The sequence below is a fragment of the Artemia sp. Qi Xiang Cuo genome, chromosome 6, assembly GCF_049724085.1.
Source record: "Artemia sp. Qi Xiang Cuo chromosome 6, ASM4972408v1, whole genome shotgun sequence".
Taxonomy (NCBI): domain Eukaryota; kingdom Metazoa; phylum Arthropoda; class Branchiopoda; order Anostraca; family Artemiidae; genus Artemia; species Artemia sp. Qi Xiang Cuo.
The window spans coordinates 48,488,756-48,507,320 of NC_142799.1; the positions used below are offsets into that span (position 1 = coordinate 48,488,756).

The 18,565-nt window shown below is 36.4% G+C and overlaps 1 long non-coding RNA gene across 2 annotated transcripts in view; it reads left to right on the forward strand.

Annotated features, from left to right (window-relative positions):
* Positions 1–997: 997 nt before the first annotated feature.
* Positions 998–18,565, forward strand: part of LOC148951312 (uncharacterized) — a 36,190-nt gene continuing 18,622 nt past the window's right edge. The window contains exons 1-3 of one of the 2 annotated variants that reach the window (XR_016141903.1): positions 998–1,088; positions 13,765–13,963; positions 16,774–16,993. This is a non-coding gene — a long non-coding RNA (uncharacterized LOC148951312). Of the gene's footprint in view, positions 1,089–13,764; positions 13,964–16,773; positions 17,095–18,565 lie in introns of those variants that run through there. The other variant, XR_016141902.1, reaches the window with a different exon arrangement.

The window sequence follows — 18,565 nt, forward strand, 5'->3', positions numbered from 1 at the left end:
TGTTACACATAAATATTTTTGGAATATATTAGCCTATTCTTGGACAACTTATTTATAAACTAGGCCTAGTGACATGTTTTTAACCACTTTTCAATAACAGACATCCACCATCTGGCTAATGTGGTAGTAAATTTCATTTGTGAAGAAAATGGATGTTATTTCTTTATTGAGGATGCAATTATAGATAGGCCTATATATTCACATTGGAGGGGGGGGGTGGTATATATTCTATAAATATATAGGCTATCTCAAATAAATTCATGAATTTCTTAGAAAAAAACAAAGACATAAGTGAAGATAAAGGCTCTCCCCCTGCAAAATGTGTTAACTAGGATTATTCTACATAATATGGAGTAAGAATTGTCTTCTTAATATGTTTCCTTTTGTCCCACTGGACTCATAGGCTTAAAATACTGGTTGGCCAGTTGGCTAATTTAAAGATTTGTATATAGGCCTATATGTACTGTCAAATTAGCCATCTGGTGGTATCCCTTCAATAACTTAACTAGTGTTGATAACTTCTTTGTGTGGTTACAAAAATTAAATACCTTTGGGGCCCCTTTAAGGGCTCAAGATGCAACTAGCCCCAGAAGCAGTTATTGAATTAGGCCTATAAAAGATAAAAAAAGAAGGCATAAAATGACGTTGTCACTTTCATCTTATCTAAATTATATGGCCGACTAGAAATTCCCCCCCTTATTTCTAAGGTTTCCAAATCTTGAAAAAGATATGTCTTAAATTTAAAAGAAAGCTTATCGTTTTTTAAATCTTACACAAAATGGTTAAAATTATGCATCAGAAGAAAATTTGCTATATGACTAGAGGGCGGTTTTCGCGACTTGGAAAATCGATCTGGAATCACTTTCCATGTGTTTTCACGGATGAAGACGGGTAGGAATAACTCGCCGGTAGTCGCGAAAACCGACTGGAAACGCTTTCTGCTTTTTCGGAAAGCGATTCCAGACGAATCGTGGAAAGTGAAGTTGGAAACCACATTCCTGGCGTAATTTTTAAACAGATTGAAGCATTAGTCTTAGAAAAATACATTGGCACAAATGAAAAGGGCCTGTTCCTCTTCCAAACTACAGGTAAGCTAGAAAGCTTATAATTTTTATATACAGGATGTTAATATGCAGTTGGACCTTGAACTTTAGTTAACCTTAGTTGAACTACAATCAACTTCATGTATTTTTTCCTATGTGGTCACTCCTTGAACTCCTACTAGTCTGCTTTAGTTGACTTTCTGTAACTGCTATTGTATGATAGAGTTAGTGTGAGGTCATGTTTGAAGGATGTTATTAACTTTTGAAAGGTAAATGCTTTAGGCTATGGTAAATAATGAAAAGAAGGGGAAAGTTGCACCCCAGATACAAGAAAAGCTGCTAAAATTTTCGTTTTGCTACTTTTGCTTTCTTAGAAAGGGGCTAGGTTAGGAAAAGGAAATTTTCAGGGATTGATCTACACACTTAAGTATGCCCTTGGAAGGTAGGCTATTTTTGCTATCTTGGAAAGGGGTTAGGCTAGAAAAATTTTACAGTAATGAATCCATGGCCAAAAATATGCTCTGGAAAGGTATTGCCAAGCTTCCATGTTACCCCACTTCTGATTTCTAAATCTTAGAAATTTGCCCAATTGACAGGTAGGCTGTGAATACTTGAACTATTGAAATTTTTTGACAAAACAGCATTTTACCTTAATTTTCATTTATCAGTTTCTTTTTCTCTAGTTTTAGTTCTGAAAAATCAATTCCTGTTATTTGAGTAGAATTTTAAGCTAAATCAGTGGGTTTTTTTTCTAAATTTAGGAAATGTATTTGCAGATCTTTGAAACCTCATAAATTGGGGTGAACAAAGTTGTGAAGCTGAAAACAGTTTTCTCATAACGTTTAACATCTTTTCATAATGAAAAGATTTTTAGACATCATCAAAGGTCACTGCCTTCTAGAGGGAGAAGGAGTGGGGATAGGTACTTCAAAATACCATCCTGGAACATGCGATATCGATATATTCATATCGATATCGATACAACAGCAACTGGGAGGTGTGAAAGTGAATAAAGGATTGTTGACCAAATTTGTGAGAAAGAACATTTATTTCTACCCATATTTTACCATATTTGCTTATATTTGATATTAAGTTTCATTTTGAGAGGTTTTTCCTGGTGTCTCACTTTATTTACCTGAATTTTGATGTTAGAAAATTTTTATTTTCTATTCCCAAGGGACTTGTCCTTTGTCTACTAATAAACAGCTGTTTGTTTGTTTGTAAATAAGGCCAAGCTGAATTCAGTGTCCTTCTCCTTCTTCCGAATTTGCAGCCAGCAATAGAGCACAGTTGCCAAACGCTAAATACTAAAAACACCATTGATTACGATGGCTCGTCCGTTTTTGCGTATTTTTGGTGGATAATTTGTGCAGAAGGGAGCAATAGCAAACAAACAAGAGGCCGAATTGGTAACAGCGGGATTTTAATCCTTAAACTGCTGGGAATAGGTGATTTGAGTATTGCACTTCCCACATTCTGTCTACCTCGAAAATTGTCAAGGCAATAAATTTAGCGTTCTGAGGATCGACGAGGTATAATACTTTCATTTGAGCGCCAGGAGACGAAAAGCTAGCAGAAGAGGCGAAAGTAACTGTGGCAAGTGCTCTAGTGGTATCTGGCGAGAGTTATTTGTCCAAGAGCAAATCATTTGCAGCAAATTGTGTCAAGTTTATTTTCGATTTTTGTCAATAATTTATCCTAAAGTTTGGACTTTACACTAACGCTACCTAGCGGCACTGCATTCTAATGTTCCTGGTTGCATTCTGTTATCCAAGTTGTGTTCTATTACCTGTTACCTGAGTTGCGTTTTATTTGGTGTCGCTTCAATGTCAGTGCCTGAAAGTTTCAAAGTTGCAGAATGCCACCAAAAAGGCTTTGAGAAAGCCCAAGAAAAGGTAAAGACATTTGCGCTGCTTGTGATGAGAGTCTGGATGAAGAATCTAGTGCAATGAACTGCGACATTTGTAAACAATGGCTTTGCATCGATTGCCTTGAAATTAGCAAACCCGAGTATAATCTTCTGACAAAAATAGCAAGGAGATTAGGCTGCAAATGGAAGTGTCCTGTTTGTAAAGGTAACGCCCATAGTGGCGCTAGTGCAGCTGAAATACAAGCCATAGTTAACAAAACGCTTGAACCACTTGAACCTGCAATAACTGCTGTACAGGACCTAGATATTAAAATCAAGAATGCAGTTAAACAGTCATTTAGTGAATTAAAACAAGAGTTCAAGAAAGACATTGATGCCAAGTTCAAGTATGTGGAGACTGTCAATCCTGATCTGTTACAAAAGCTAATCAAATCTCAAGTAGAATCTCTTAAAGATGAAATGAACCAGCAACTCGAGAGCCACGTGAGAAAATGGATCACTGAAGATAGAGACAAACAAAGACGCAAATTAAATATCCTAGCATTCGGAGTATTGCCGCAACCCAATGATGAGACATTCATTCGTGACTTCTTATGTAACGAATACGGACTACAACGGATAGCTGTAAAAAATGTTTGCCGCCTCGTCAGTCCCAATAACTCCAGGAACGAAAATGATTCGCGTAAGGCGAGCCTCATTATTTTTCGGTTGATGAATTAAAAATTAAGAAAGTGATCCTACAAAAGTAATATGAGAGAAAAGGGCCAGGCCAAGTTCAATTTAAAAATGATGTTTCAAAAGCCAAATGTATAAAGAGAACAAAGCTGTATGAAGTGCTTCATGCACAACGAGCTAATGGTGAAGAAAACCTAGTCATTCAAGGCAACAGAATTGTTCCAAAAAACGTGCCCACCTCTACAGCACCAGCTGCAATAGAAACGAACTAGAAAATTCTCAAAGAAATATATATAGTAGTGTAAATAGCCCTGTGTCTTCTCATGATGAAATAAGTACTATTGACGAATCAAGTGAATCTTTTTACAGTGCAAGATCAGTAAGCTGTATTCTTTCCAAGCAGACTATTTTCATGAGTGATGTTTCAAACCACAGCAGCATAGAGTCTGGGGAATGTAATGATCTGGATAATAGCCCGAATAAAAGTTGCACGCATTGGATGAACAATAGTCTGAAAGTTGTCTTCAGTAATGTAGATTGTTTAACGTCAAAGCTCCATGAGGTAAAATATGCCATTTCAACAGAAAAAGCAGACTTTTACGCTTTCTTCGAGATTAAACCTAAATGGACCAACACTCCTCTTGGAGATACCCAGATCCAGATACCCGACTATACCTTGGTCAGCAACTTATCTAGAGAAGGAGGAAGAGGAATAGCCCTGTACATCCGAAGCTCTCTGAAGGTAGGAAGAATAGATATTAATTCAGATTATGAACCATATATTGAACAAGTGTGGATATCTGTCCTCCTGCCTTGTGGGCCATTTTACATTGGTTGCATGTATAGAAGCCCCAGTTCATGTATAGAAGCCTTGAATCGTATAGAAGCCCTAGCCTTGAATCCTCTTTACTTGCTATGAGTACTTCAATTGATATTAAAATGAAGCTATGAGGAAACATAATTATTGTTGGTGATTTCAATCTCCCAAATATTCAATGGGTCAACGGATTCAGTTTTTCTGAAAATAGCTTAATAAGACCATTCCTGGAGTGCCTATTTAATCATTCTTTGTACCAGGCAGTTAACTTCCCGACAAGATATAGAAATAGCCAGAACCCTTCGCTACTTGATCTACTACTAGCAAAAGACCAAGAGTCTATAATAAGCATCGCGCCCCTACCACCATTTGGAGCTAGTGACCACATTGTCATAAGTTGCAGTTTTAAACTGTATCCCCAAAGACTAGAATTTACAAAAAACGTGCACACTGATTAAAGTCTAATTCGTCAGGAACTGACTCAATGTGATTGGTCTTTCATTGAGAATACAGATGTGGAAGAGTCATGGACAACTACGAAAAGAATATTACCGAAGGCTATTGAAAATCACTCTTCTACAAAATGGAAAAGGAAACCAAAAACCCTCCTGTATATTACAAAAGAAATAAAAATGGCTAAGAACAGAAAAAAGAAATATTGGAAGCTGTACACAAAGAATCAAAACCAGGCTGACTCTTACACAAAATATAAGCAGGCACGTAACCAGCTTAGAAGTCTCTCCAGAAATATCACCAAGAAGTATGAGGACTCAGTGGCAGCTGCAACAAAAACAAACCCTAAGAAATTTTGGAGGTATGTGTCATCGTGTAAGCCTGGAAGGCATTCTGTCACTCAACTTGTACAAGATGGATCTAAAATCTGCGACCCAAGGGAGATAGCTAATGCATTAAATAAGCAGTTTATTTCAGTATTCACAGTTGCAGATAATGCCCCACTTCCAGACCCCCCACAGTACGAAATTCAAAAAAGTATGCCGCCCATTAATATTACTAAAGTAGATGTAGAGACTCGACTAAAGAAGATTAACCCAAATTAAAATCAATCCTGTTGATTAAAATCAACAGGACCTGACGGAGTGCCCCCTCGGCTCTTAAAGGAGACGTATGCAGTACTATCACATCCTCTCACCCTACTATTCCAAAAGTCCCTAAATACTAAATCTATTCCACAAGACTGGAAGGAAGCTTACATTACACCTGTTCATAAAGGAAGCAGCAGAGATGAAGCCAGCAACTATCGACCAATTAGTCTCACCTCGGGAGTGGGAAAACTTCTTAAAGGCATAGTTAATTCAGCCATTATTGAACACCTAAATGCGAACAAGCTACTATCTCCTAGCCAGCATGGCTTCCGCCCCAGTCGATCAGTTGATACTAACCTCATTGATGCTTACGAGCATGTCACAGAACTTAAGGACACGGGATCCCCAGTTGATATGATATTATTAGACTTAGCGAAAGCATTTGATAAAGTATGTCTTAGGAGGCTAAATTCTAAACTCCACGCAATAGGCCTCCACGATGAAGTCATAAATTGGACGATGCAATTTCTTACCAACAGGAAGCAGGTGGTAAGAGTATTTGGTGATGGTGGATCAATTTTCTTCTCAGAATCAGCAGATGTAGAAAGCGGAGTACCCCAAGGCACGGTTTTGGGCCTAACTCTATTCAACGTCTATATTAATGATGCATCTTCAATCATAAAGAATAAAATTTGCTTATATGCTGATGATTCCAAAATAATCGGTCCGATTTATGACCCCCAAAGTACCAAAGACATCCAAGCAGATCTCGATGCTCTCTCAACGTGGGCAAAAACCTGGCGACTAGAATTTAATATCCAGAAATGCAAGGTCATACACTTTGGAGCAAACAACCCTCTCAGCCAGTATTTTATGGAATCCAATTGTGGTTTTAAACAGCCACTTACAACCAGTCACTGCAAAAAAGATCTGGGAGTCTTGGTTGATAACAAGCTCAAATTCAACTTACACACGCAGTCTGCAGGAGCCAAAGCCAACCAAACTCTTAGTATAATAAAGAGAATATTCTGCAGTAGATCTCCAGCAGTGATTACTAAGCTCCTAAAGGGCCTGATCTGACCAAAATTAGAATTTGGGATGTCCATTGCCACGCCAGTTAACAAGCTTGACCAATCGATTCTGGAATCGGTGCAGTGGAGAGCAACGAAATGCATAAGGGGTTTTCAAAATTTGCCATATTCTACCAGACTTCAGAGGCTCAAAATACCATCTCTCACATACCGACGTAAGCGAGGAGATGTATTGATGACATTCAAATTGATCTGCAACCACGATATCATCCCTGACTTATTCCAGTTAGATAGTTCGTCAAGAACAAGAGGGCACCCCTAAAGCTCTACCGGAAACGCGCTAATACCAGGCTGCGAAACAAATTTTTCTCCAACCGTGTGGTTGGCTTATGGAATTCCCTTAGCCAGAATGCAGTCATGTCCCCTAATACTGAAGCCTTCAAGTCAGCTGTTGACAGAGATTGGTGTAGCAAGCCATGGCGCACAGTTTGGGATGCGCCCGATGAGCTGAGCCACCATCATCATTGACCGGCGTCTACAGGATTCGTCCTTATCGCTGGTTAGTGCGATTTAAGGTAAGGTAATTTAAGGTAATGCCTTTGTCTGTAGACCTATCCCTAAAAGTTTAATTTTCCTAACCTGGCCCCTTTCCAAGATAGTAAAAGTAGTTAAACTAGAATTTTACCAAAAGTGAAACCTTGTAAAATTGTTCTTGTGCTTAAATGAAGTACAAGAAAAGTATTTTCAGCTGCACAACTTTGCTCAGTTCCAATTTATGAGGTTTCAAAGATCTGCAAATACATTTCCTAAATTTAGAAGAAAGAAAAACATTGTTAGCCTATGGCTTAAAATTCTAATTAATTAACAAGGATTGCATTTTCAAGACTCAACCCAAAGAAAAAGAAAACAAAAACTGGAAATTAAGGAAAAAAGTTGTTATGTCAGAATTCCAATTGGTAATGGACCTGTCAAGTAGGCAAATTTCTAAGACTTGGAAATTAGAGGGGGTTAATATTGAAGCTTGGTAATAACTTCTCTGAGCATATTTTTGGCCATGGATTCATCACTGAAAGTTTCATTTTCATAACCCAGCCCCTCTCCAAGATAGCAAAATGTAGCTAAACTAGAATTTTACTGGGTCTGAATACTCTTTCACAGAATGCTAAGCTACTCTAGTAGCCTAGGAATTATCAATGTAGAATTACTCCTTCTTAGAAAGAAACACAATACAAACTTTAAAGTTACTTGAAAAAAACCTTATATAAGTCCTTGCATGGGCGACCATATGGGGGCAGGGGGGGGGCTGTCGCCCGCCCCTCGCTTTAACTATGTTGTATTATTTTTATGTTTTTATTCTGAGATTTATATTATATAATATTAAAAGTTCCAATTAAACGTGGTTTGCCCCCCCCCTGGAATTCAGCTTCTGGGCACCTATGCGTCGTTGAAGACTTAACTTTACTTCACCCCCATAAAAATGGTCTAGTGAAAAAATTCTTCATATAAAGGTGATTAAGGTGTGATATCTGTTATATTGGTTTGTCAAATAGGCCAGTAGAAGTTTATGGCTGAAATTTTTTGGGTACTGGTGCATTATATATAACAAACAAAAGAAGTCAAGTTTGGTGAATGCTAATGAAATAAAATGAAATAGGATGAAAATATAATAGTTTAGAAACAAATTTGGGCTATATATTTGCACATCAGGGGGGGGTGGCAGGTAAAGCATGACATATATTAAATACTTAACATAACCTAGGTCTCTCCCCCCCCCTAAACCCCAAAAACATCAGTTTAAATATTGTAAGCACGATAAGAAATTACACTTTGCAATCCCTTATCTCTTGCAAATACCCACTTGACAGTTTTCCATTTGTATTTCCTTGTGCAATCTATAGCGCTGTGTTATATATAATGCAGCAGTACCATCTTTTTCAGGAAATCTGAAAAACAGCCAGAGGCCCATATAAGTAGTGAAATAGTGAAGTGAAAAGGGCACCACTGAGATCACCATATGTAATTTTGGTGCCATTTCTAGAGTGGAGAGTTTGAGAAGCACAAAAAGCCCAGTTTTAACATATGTGCTCTGAAACATTAAGAGTCAGTTTGTAATCCTCCTTCTTGTATGATCCCCCTCCCAGTCTTGTAAAAAGGTGAGATTTGACAGAAAAAATGTCTATTAAAAAAAAAATCATTTAAGTTTGATTAAGGAATAGTAACTTAACAGCCAAAATTAACTAGACAGATAATTGCTTTGTGCTTTTGAAAAGAGCTTTAAATGCAAGTGGCTATTGCTAAATTTGCATTAGGCAACAAAATGGGACTTTGTCTGAAGTGAAAACAAAGAACATTGTTTTCAAATACAACTATTTGCTGGAAAAAAATAAATTTTTGTATGTTATTTTCATAAAAATAATTGAATTTTTTGTCTGTAAATTGTCAAATATGCTTATGATTAAACATTCACTAATTTTATAGACCACACTGCCTATCCATGACAATTTATCCCTATTTGAACTTTTATTTACCCACCAAACTTTTTATGAATATGACAAAGTCATATAGGCCTATATATCATGGGATAGTTTGTTATATGATTTTTTTTTAATGGGCTATCACAAGCCCAAATTGGCTAAATTTCTACTTCAGAGTTAAATTTAAAAAACAGCAAGTTTAATATAATAAGATTGGTTAGAATAAAAAATTTTAGGGAAGCAGGAATTTATTGCCCTATTTTTTTACAGAGATACTCTTATTGAACTCTAGAGTTTCATTGCCTAAGTTAGACAAAGATTTATGTAAGGTTTATTGCATATATAAAATCAGGTTCCAACGAATTGGCTTCTGCAGAATCACCCTCAGCAAAATTGGGGGCAAAAGAACCACCATCTCTTCCTGCAGAAGTGATTTGGATTGGTAGTAGAACTAAGTCTGCAGCAAACACAGACAAAAAAGCATGAGAGCTGCTTCTGTCTATTGTAAAAAGAGACAGTGTCCAGTCACGACTGAGGGATAAAGTTACAAAAAAAAGTGTATGTTTTGATGGACATAGCAAAAGAAATGAAGGAAAATGGGTTCTGTTTGCCTGAATCTATCAAGGAATCTGCAGAGAGATGCAGAAAGCAGTACAATTCATTGAAGCAGACTAATTTGAAAGTTGAGAAAAATTCCAAAGAAACAAGAGCTGACTCTAAGAAAAAGCCAGCACATTTTGAAGATGTCTATGACATTGAGAAAGACAAGGATTCATATCGACCAAAGTTTGTTTCAGATTGAATTGATGATCCAAAATCTTCAGATGAGATTCTAAGTTAACAAGAGACACAATTCGAATTTTCAAAATTTGATTTGAAGACTGCAAACAAGAAAAAAATGGAAAAAGTTCGGTTGAAAACACCAGCAACAAAAAAAGAAGTTGTGAGTGAAATTGTGATGGAGATAAAAAACATTTCAAAAAAGTGCAGTGAAGAGGAGAAAATATTGCAAGACCTGAATCTTTAGGAATCAAAAGAAAAGGAAGAAAATAAGAAGAAAAGACATGAAGAAGTTCTAGAGGTATCAAGAGATATTGCCAAGTCTTTGCAACAACTTGTTCAAAATATGGAAAAAAGGTGTGGTGATGATTGATTTACAAAGCTGATTGGAATATGCATTTTGTGTTAATTTTTTTTTTGCCATTCCACCGTTTTCATGTTTGAAAATAAGTCATGTTTCTGTTTGAACAACATTTTTCTGTTTTAGGAGGTGAAGAAATATCTTAACTTAGAAATTTAGTATAGACATTATAGGCTACGACATAGCTGAATTACTGGTTTTAGAAGTCTTATATTTGGTTTTCAAATTAGTTTAATTTTGATACTTTTTTACTTAAAATAGATATCTTATCAGTTATTGTAGCACTATATATTATCACCCAGGCATAAGAGGGGAATTTGAATTTGGGAAGTTGGTTTTTCCTAAAGCAGGCCTGAAAAAAACATGAATAACTTTGGTTTGTTCAGCACATATTTTGTATTGAGAAATTTAGCTTAAGTACCTTTTCTTTGTTGCTTTACCTCTGTGTTCTTTGCACTTGGAAATCTCAAAGCTTGATCTAACAGAGCTCGGCCAGTGCATTGCCATTGACTGCTTACAATATCCGTGCACTCTTACTGGCTGGCTGGTAATATGCTCTTCATGAAAACTTGCTTGTTGGGCTAGGTATAAAAGACAATGATAGCCAATAATGGGATAATAGCAATATATTTGGATCTCAGAGATCTTGGGTCTAAATGTAGTTATCACTATTTATAGACTACAAATATAACTCTGTTTCTCTCAAACATGCTTTGAAGCCAGTTTACATTGGGTATTTTCTGCAAAACTGGAAATAAATGTTTCATCATGGAGACAGCTATTCCACCCCCCCCCCCTTTTTTTTGATTGGCAGACAAAAAAAATCAAAAGTGTGCCTATTTCTGCCAGATCCTGTTTTGCAGAAAAGACTAAGTGGAGACTGGCTCTAAGGGTTTAATATATGGTTTTGATGTTGAAAAGGATGTGGGTCTTACAAAAAAGCTGTTCATGAGCTTGCTTTTTTTACTTAAAATTGCATAAAATTAAAAAAAAGCTCAACATCTAGCAATTAACATGTTTTTTTTCCTAGTACCAGCATCAGAAGGAACAGAGTTAACTGCACTCTCGTGCATTCGCGTCTGTGTCAAATTGCTTCCTTTGGTGGGACGTAGGGTTGTGTCACGGTTTCTCAGGCACATGTTATGAATAACACACGCAGACATTGCGATGGCAGTTGCATATTTGACCTCATTCGTTTTGATGAAGCGCAGTCCTCTAAATCTGTTCAGCAAATCTCCAAAGCAGTTCTCTGCAATCACTCTTCCAGCTGACATCCTCTTGTTGAACCTTTTCTTTTGTTCCGTGTCTGCCAATGTTGGTTTTAGCACAGGAATTAACCAGTCAAGACAGGGGAAAGCTGAGTCTCCAATTATATGAAAATCTGCAGTGGGAAAATAGTCTTTCTTTTTCTGATGGACTTTCCTCCATAAACTTGACCATTTCAAATATTTTGCATCATGTGAAGACCCTGGCATGCCAACTGACACATAAGAAAATAATCTATTTGGCAAGACAACACCAAGTAAAACTATAGAGTGGAAGAGTTTTCTGTTTAAGAATGACATTTGGTCTTTGCTTGGAGGTTCAAGTCTTAAATGACAGCCGTCAATGGCACCTATGATGCCTGGTAGACGGCTTTTCTCATGAAATAGTTCAATAACTTCAGATGTATCTGGTTGCTAGGGCCACCTGATGTACTTTTTTACTCCATATTTCACAATAATATCAGTAACAAGAAAAATAGCTTTTCTTACTCCACTTTTTGATCGTCCAAACTTTACAGCTAACTCTCTGAGAAACACTTGGCTCCCAATGTATGAAAGATAAATAAGGGCATCCTCAGCGGGCTCAATTCAAACATTGCCACCAGAATAATTTTTTCTTAGATGTGGTTCTAAAAGATCGACAAAAACAGTGAGAGTCTCCCTGTTCATACTGAAGTTTCTCCAAAATTCCCTGTCCGTCATTTTCGAAATCACATTTGTGAAATATCCTGACAGTTTCATGTGTTCACCCCGCATTTTGCCAGCATAGTGGGCTGCAATACAATTTATGAGGAACATCTTTCTCTTACTTCTTTTCTTTACAATCAAATTCTCCTCATCATCTGAGCTGCTGAATAAACCCAACTGAAGGTCAATAAGCTGTATAGCAACCTTTGAGGCGGCAAAACAGGACATTTCCATATCCTAGAAGAAAAATGTCAATGAGAAACAAACATTTAAGCTGTGGTTTCACCTACCAGAATTTCTGGAATCTGGGTTTTTATATATTGGGTTGACTTTTCCTTTGCATACGTTCTGGAATGTGACATCAGACGAAAATCACCCTAAAAAAAGGGAATTTAAAAGTCCAGATTCTGGGAGCTTAGTTACTGATAAAAGATATTTTAGTTATGATAGAAACAAAAAAGAAGTGATATTGAGCTCCAAAAAGCGGGGATAAAAAGTGTACCTAGGAATTATTTTTTTGGACTGGCTTCACTGACACAAAACCCAGGATGAGGAAATTAAGGTAAATACAGTCTCTGCGTTGAGTCGAATGCAGTTACACCTAGAAGGATAGGATGGAATCAGCTTGGATCACGCAGTTTGTACCTAGAGATTTTAGAGGACCTTTGCATTTCACTTGCTATACCAAGGATATACAACACCAGTGTATAAAGACACCCTGCTATAGCTAGGATTCAAGGTCCCTGAAATTGCAAGGTCCAATGAGATTTTTCAGTTCTTACCTAGGATCAAAAATTAAAACCACATAAAGAAGCCTTATTCTTTCGTAATTCTCAGTGTAAAGTTTCCAGTAAAAAAAAAAAAAAAAAAAAAAAAAAAAAAAAAAAAAAAAAAAAATCCTCTTTCAGTCAAGGGTATACGCAGCCAAATCTTTATAACCTGAGTAGAGCATGGTCCAGATTAAAACCATTCACTTCATCTAAGAGACTTTAGTCTTGCGACCCAGTAGAAAAGTTTCTGGGAATCTGGAGAAAACTGTTCTTTGGCAGTCAAATAAGGTATGAAAGAAGAAGGAGAAAACTGCCCTTAGAAGATGGACCAGTGATAGTCCTATTTCTAATGATTTTAGTACCCCAATGCACATAACCGGTATCTGATGAACCATAAAGCATTTACTGTTGGTTCCAACAAAATACAATTGAAACAGGAAGAAATAAAATTCAAACAGCAGAAATTTTTGAATTCCAGCTTATTTTGTCCACCTTTGATGTGCCTCACAGTTTCTGTCTGATTCCTGACCATTTCTCCAATGTACAATCTCCCGCGGTGCAGAAAAAGGCATCTTCTATAGGTGAGGTTATATCTGTAGTCATAATTCCCTGTTCTCATTTCTAGGGTCTCTGGTTTGACTACTGGACATTAAAAAAAACCATATTGCCTTACTCTTACTCGTTTTGGTGGATTTTCTGGTAAAATAGATGAAAATGCACTCCTAAATGTGTGTTGATGCAGATATAACTACTTTATCAAGTTGAATAAAAAAGAGAAACAAACTAGCATTCAATAATTCATTACACTCTTCTTTATCACATTCTTGTTTCATGTAAATTGTTTTGTTTCTTTATTTAAACAGAGACCAGACTGACTTTATGAGCCAGTTCTTTGCCTCTTTGCAAGAGAACTATGAATAAAAACGATCATATTCCCATTTTTCTCAGTTTGCCGGTCAACAAAACATCAAATGAAACAAACAGAGAACTGAGACACCGCCAGAGATAAAAAATATACGCTATGTTTAAATGAAGAAACAACAACTAATAAGCATTTTGGAGAAAAACCAGCAAGTGGACTAGTTGACAAATACGGCATAAATGTATTCAGAGCAGACATCTAAACAAAGAAGAGGCTTAGCTAAAGGTAAATATATACATATTAACTTAACTTAGCTAGAGAAATATTGAACACAATATCTGATTCCTTTCTTACACTCCTTCTGAATTCAATAATTGCATGGATTGAACTCCTCTTTGAGCCCTTTAAGTGGCTAAAAGAGCCCATTGTAACAGCAATTTAGAAAAATCTATTTCTAAAAGAACTATTAAGTGAGAAGAAACTGCCATTTGTAGCTGATTGACGAATGGTAATTGCTATCTTCATTAGCTATTGTTAGTCAAATGTTGTTTTGAAAGCAAATTTGCCGGAGCTTCTAAAGAGACAGAAGCTCTTTGTAAATGACGTCACAGTGAAACCATTGTCACTGTCAAGAGGATTGAAGCTCTTAAAAAATATCTGTAAATTGGATTTAAAATTAACATTTGACTAATAAGAGATAATGAAAATATTAATTACGGTTCCTGAATCAACTACAAATGGCAAAATTTTTCTCGCCAGACAATTTTCAGGAACCCATAAAAAAAAACACACAGAAACCCATTTGAAAACTTAAGGGTGCTATGGGTTTTTTTTTCTTGCCCCAGAAGTGATTACTTCATTTAAAAGAGAATAAAAAAGGCAGCAAGTGATATATTCACTTTTTTTCCTGGCTAAATTATATGAATATTTATATATTTACCCAGTTAACGCTGATGCATAGTTTCCATATAGATTGTTATCCATCTGAGGTAGAAAAGAAAGGCAATAAAAATTAGTGGTTTGGTTGTTGCTTTTGCAATACTGTCCTGCTACCACTCAAAAGTTCAGGTGGAAATAAAGCTCTATGTTTAAGTTAGGGCTCATGAAGCAATACATTGATTGGGGCTTCACTTCCCAGAATTTCCAGAATCTGGGTTTCTATTACCTTGCAAACCATTAATTGGAAAGCCAGGATTCCAGAAAAACCAGAAGATGAAGCCCCATCCCTACAGCTTTGGGAAGTTGACTTTTGTATAAACCATGACCCTTGATACTTGAATTACTTACATCCACTCTAAAACATTCAAATCTTTAATTCAGATATTTAATTTCAATTCTTCAATTCAAATATTCAGCCAATCAAACGCTAAAACAGACGTATTCCTATAGATTATAGTCGTATTCCACTAGTTTTCGCGCTCCAGTGCTTTCCACTTTCTCGTTTTTGCTTTCCAGCAGTTTTCGAGACGAGCGACCGAGCAGGAAAGTGTTTCCAGGAATCTCGCGAAACCGCCCTTAGGGAATTAAAGGATCAGCACAGTACCAGGGCTGCGTTCAGTTAAGCTTATTTCAATAATTGCAATAACTTTTTTCAATTTTTAGCGTTCATTTACTTATTGCAGTTATTGCTATTGCGTTCGTTTGCGCTCATAATAAGCTATTACAATTATTCTGCAAGATTTTAATTCTAATCAATTTAGCTATATATTTTGGTATAGGCTTGCAAGATTTTCACTTTAATCAATTTTTTGTCCATAAAATCTTGTATAATCAGAATAATTTAAGCACGAATAGGGAGAGATAGCCTAGGCTAAAGAGGTGGCAGTTTGGGATAATTATTTTAGTTATTTCCAGCCTTGTGTTTTGAGCCTCAGTTTATAATAGGCTGCTTGTTTTGAGAAATGTAATAACAATAAAGAAAAGGATAAATGTTTTGTTTTAGCAAGCCTATTATAAGGGCTCACAACTGGGTGAAAAATCCAAATTTGGTATTATTGATTAGCCCTAAAATGTCTATGAGGAGCTTTTACTAAAGATCAAATGGTAGGTAAGTTTGGTAAAGTTCTACGAAATCATATTATTGAGTTAGGACTAAAGTGAATGCACCATTCGATGCCTTTTTTATGCTGATTACGAATATAATAAGCATTTCTATGGGAAATGAATTTCAGCCCCCCCTATATATGCCAATTCAGGGTTAGGTTAGGTAAATCCTATATAGGGGGGGGGGGCTGAAATTCAATTCCATTTGAAATGCTTATTATATTAGTAATAATCAAAAAAAAATGAATCAAAAGGTGTATTAAATTTATTCCTAAATCAATAATATGATTTTGTAGACCTTTACCGGTAAGTTCTTTCGCCCAACCTTTTCCTTTTTTCAAAAATTTAAATAATGTCTGATATTTTGTTGTTGTATATTCTTTATTTTTTGGCAATTAAATTTATTTATTTTATATAAAAAATTATTTCAAGTTATATTAATAAAAAATTGATCTACATCCCGGCAGGGAGGTCCAAGGGGGGGGGATACAAACAAAAATTGAATAAAAAGCAATTAAAAATGGAAATACTTCGTGGGCTATTAACCTACCCTTTAGAGGTCGTCTCCTAGGTAGGTTTTTCTCTTTTAAATAATTTCTTCTGTTTTAAAGCATTTTAGAGATATTCTAAGCCAATCATGGGCATACTGGTGTCACAATGGGCCCGAATGAGCTGGTGGAAAACAAATAAAACATATAATTTTTTTTTATTATTATTTCAAGACTAAAATATCACAAAACTAGACATTCATAGAGCTTGATTGTATTGTAAGTAATTATAATACCTGATGGAGTTTTGTTGATACCTGTCTTAAAAATAATTTGTCTAAAAAAATATATATTGTTTATGGGGCAGTAGTGAAAATGGCAGCAACTGTGACTTGAGTTTTTTTTCCAATATCTTCTTTTCTTAAATAAATGTTGTTCGCTGGTCACATTTTTTATTAAGTGAGTAGCTGTAGTCAGATAAATGACTAGGATAGCTCTATAACTGCTTCTAATTTTATTGAAGATAGTATTTCTTATTGGAGTTTCTTGTATTGTTTTTTTTAGGTGACATTACTTGTATCTCAGCTGAGGAGGCCAAAGCCAATTGGGGCTTCTCTAATGCTGAGTTTTCATCAGCAAGACTGGTTGAAATAATTGAAGCTAGTTCTTGCACTACTTCAGCTTGGCATTCATCCTAGGTCAATGAGGGTTGGAATGTTTGGGCATTAAAATGCACCCTTTGGTGTATCTCCTCCCCTCTCTAGCTTGAAGAAATATTTTTGAGGTGTAAAAAAATTTAATTTTCTTATGTAAATTCCCTGTTGCTTTACAATTACAAGGTAGTGAGAGATATGCCCCAAATGGTGAATTTAATGCACCCTTTTTAAAGTTTTAAAGTATATTTTTGTACTCTCCCCCCAAAACAAAAGTCCTGGTGGCAGCTTTGGGATCTTACATCAATTACTACCTTCACCCTCCTGTTGTTTCTCCCTCAGAACTAATTCTGTATTTATCTGAAGGCTTAATGAGTATTAGAGTGCTTTGGCATTAAAATCCAGCCTTCAAGCCATCTCCCTCCCTTGCTAACTACAAAATAATCAGAAAACCCCATTATAGAGTTTTAAAGAGAGTTCTTGTCCTTCTCTGTAAGTCAAAAGTGATTGGAACTCAATCCTACCAGAGTCTGGGTGGCGGTGGGGGGGGCTATTTTCTGTTGTTTTTTTTTGGGGGGGAGGGGGGTAAGCATCTAGACTCACACACACACCTACTCTCATATGACTCGTAGGTCCCAATTCTGCATAGATGAAACAATCTAGTAGCACTCTAGACACACTGAGTGCCATCATTTCATAGTTCTAGGTATTACCCCCCCTGAAAAATAGCCCATGGAAAATAAGGCTTTCCAAATTTGAGAATTTTTTTCCTGCAGTGGGAAGGAATTTTGGTCCTTGTCTATTATATGCCACTCACTCAAGTTTATGCTGTGTAAAACTTGAGAACTAACTGGTTTCTTTGATAGTTATTCAGCTTAGCGTGATACAAGACAAAGACTAGTGACAGAATAGATAGGAAATATGTAATTTGGGCTATATATTTGCACATAAGAAGGGGGGATAAAGTATTTGAACAGTTTGAAGTCAGAAACAATTCTTAGTTCATAATGTGCAGAATAATTGTACCTAATTCATTTTGCATGCTGACTTGCTATACTTGTGTAGAAGAGGGACTGCCCACTCCTAATCCGCACCTCCACCTCTTGGCTACAGAAACTTCGGAGGGTGCTCATTAGATCAGAACTTGAGACCTCTAGTCCTTTTCTTATGAGTCAAAAGCGATTCTAGACCAACCAGCTTGTAAATGCCAGCTCCCAATATTTTCAGAAACTTTGTAGGGTGCTCACTAGATCAGAAATTGAGACCTATAGTCCTTTTCTTATGAGTCAAAAGCAACTCTAGATCAACTAGCTGGGGGGAGAGGGTAAACTCCCCCCCCCCCATATTTGTTTTGTTATTGTGAAAGTAAAGATTAACATTAAACCCAAAAATTAGCCGAATTTGTTCCGTATAGAAGGGGGACTGCCCACTCCTAATCCACACCTCCACCTCTTGGCTACAGAAACTTAAGAGGGTGCTCATTAGATCAGAAATTGAAACCTCTAGTCCTTTTCTTATGAGTCAAAAGTGATTCTAAACCAACCAGCTAGGGGAAGGGGGATGCCAGCCACCGAATTGGACAAAAACACGTTTTTATTCCAAATTATAGGGTTAACCATTTCAATATACTGTTTAACCTGTTTTAGTGATTCTAGCAGATCAGTTTGTGGTAACAAACTGGAACAAGAAGTCTAACTTTAGCT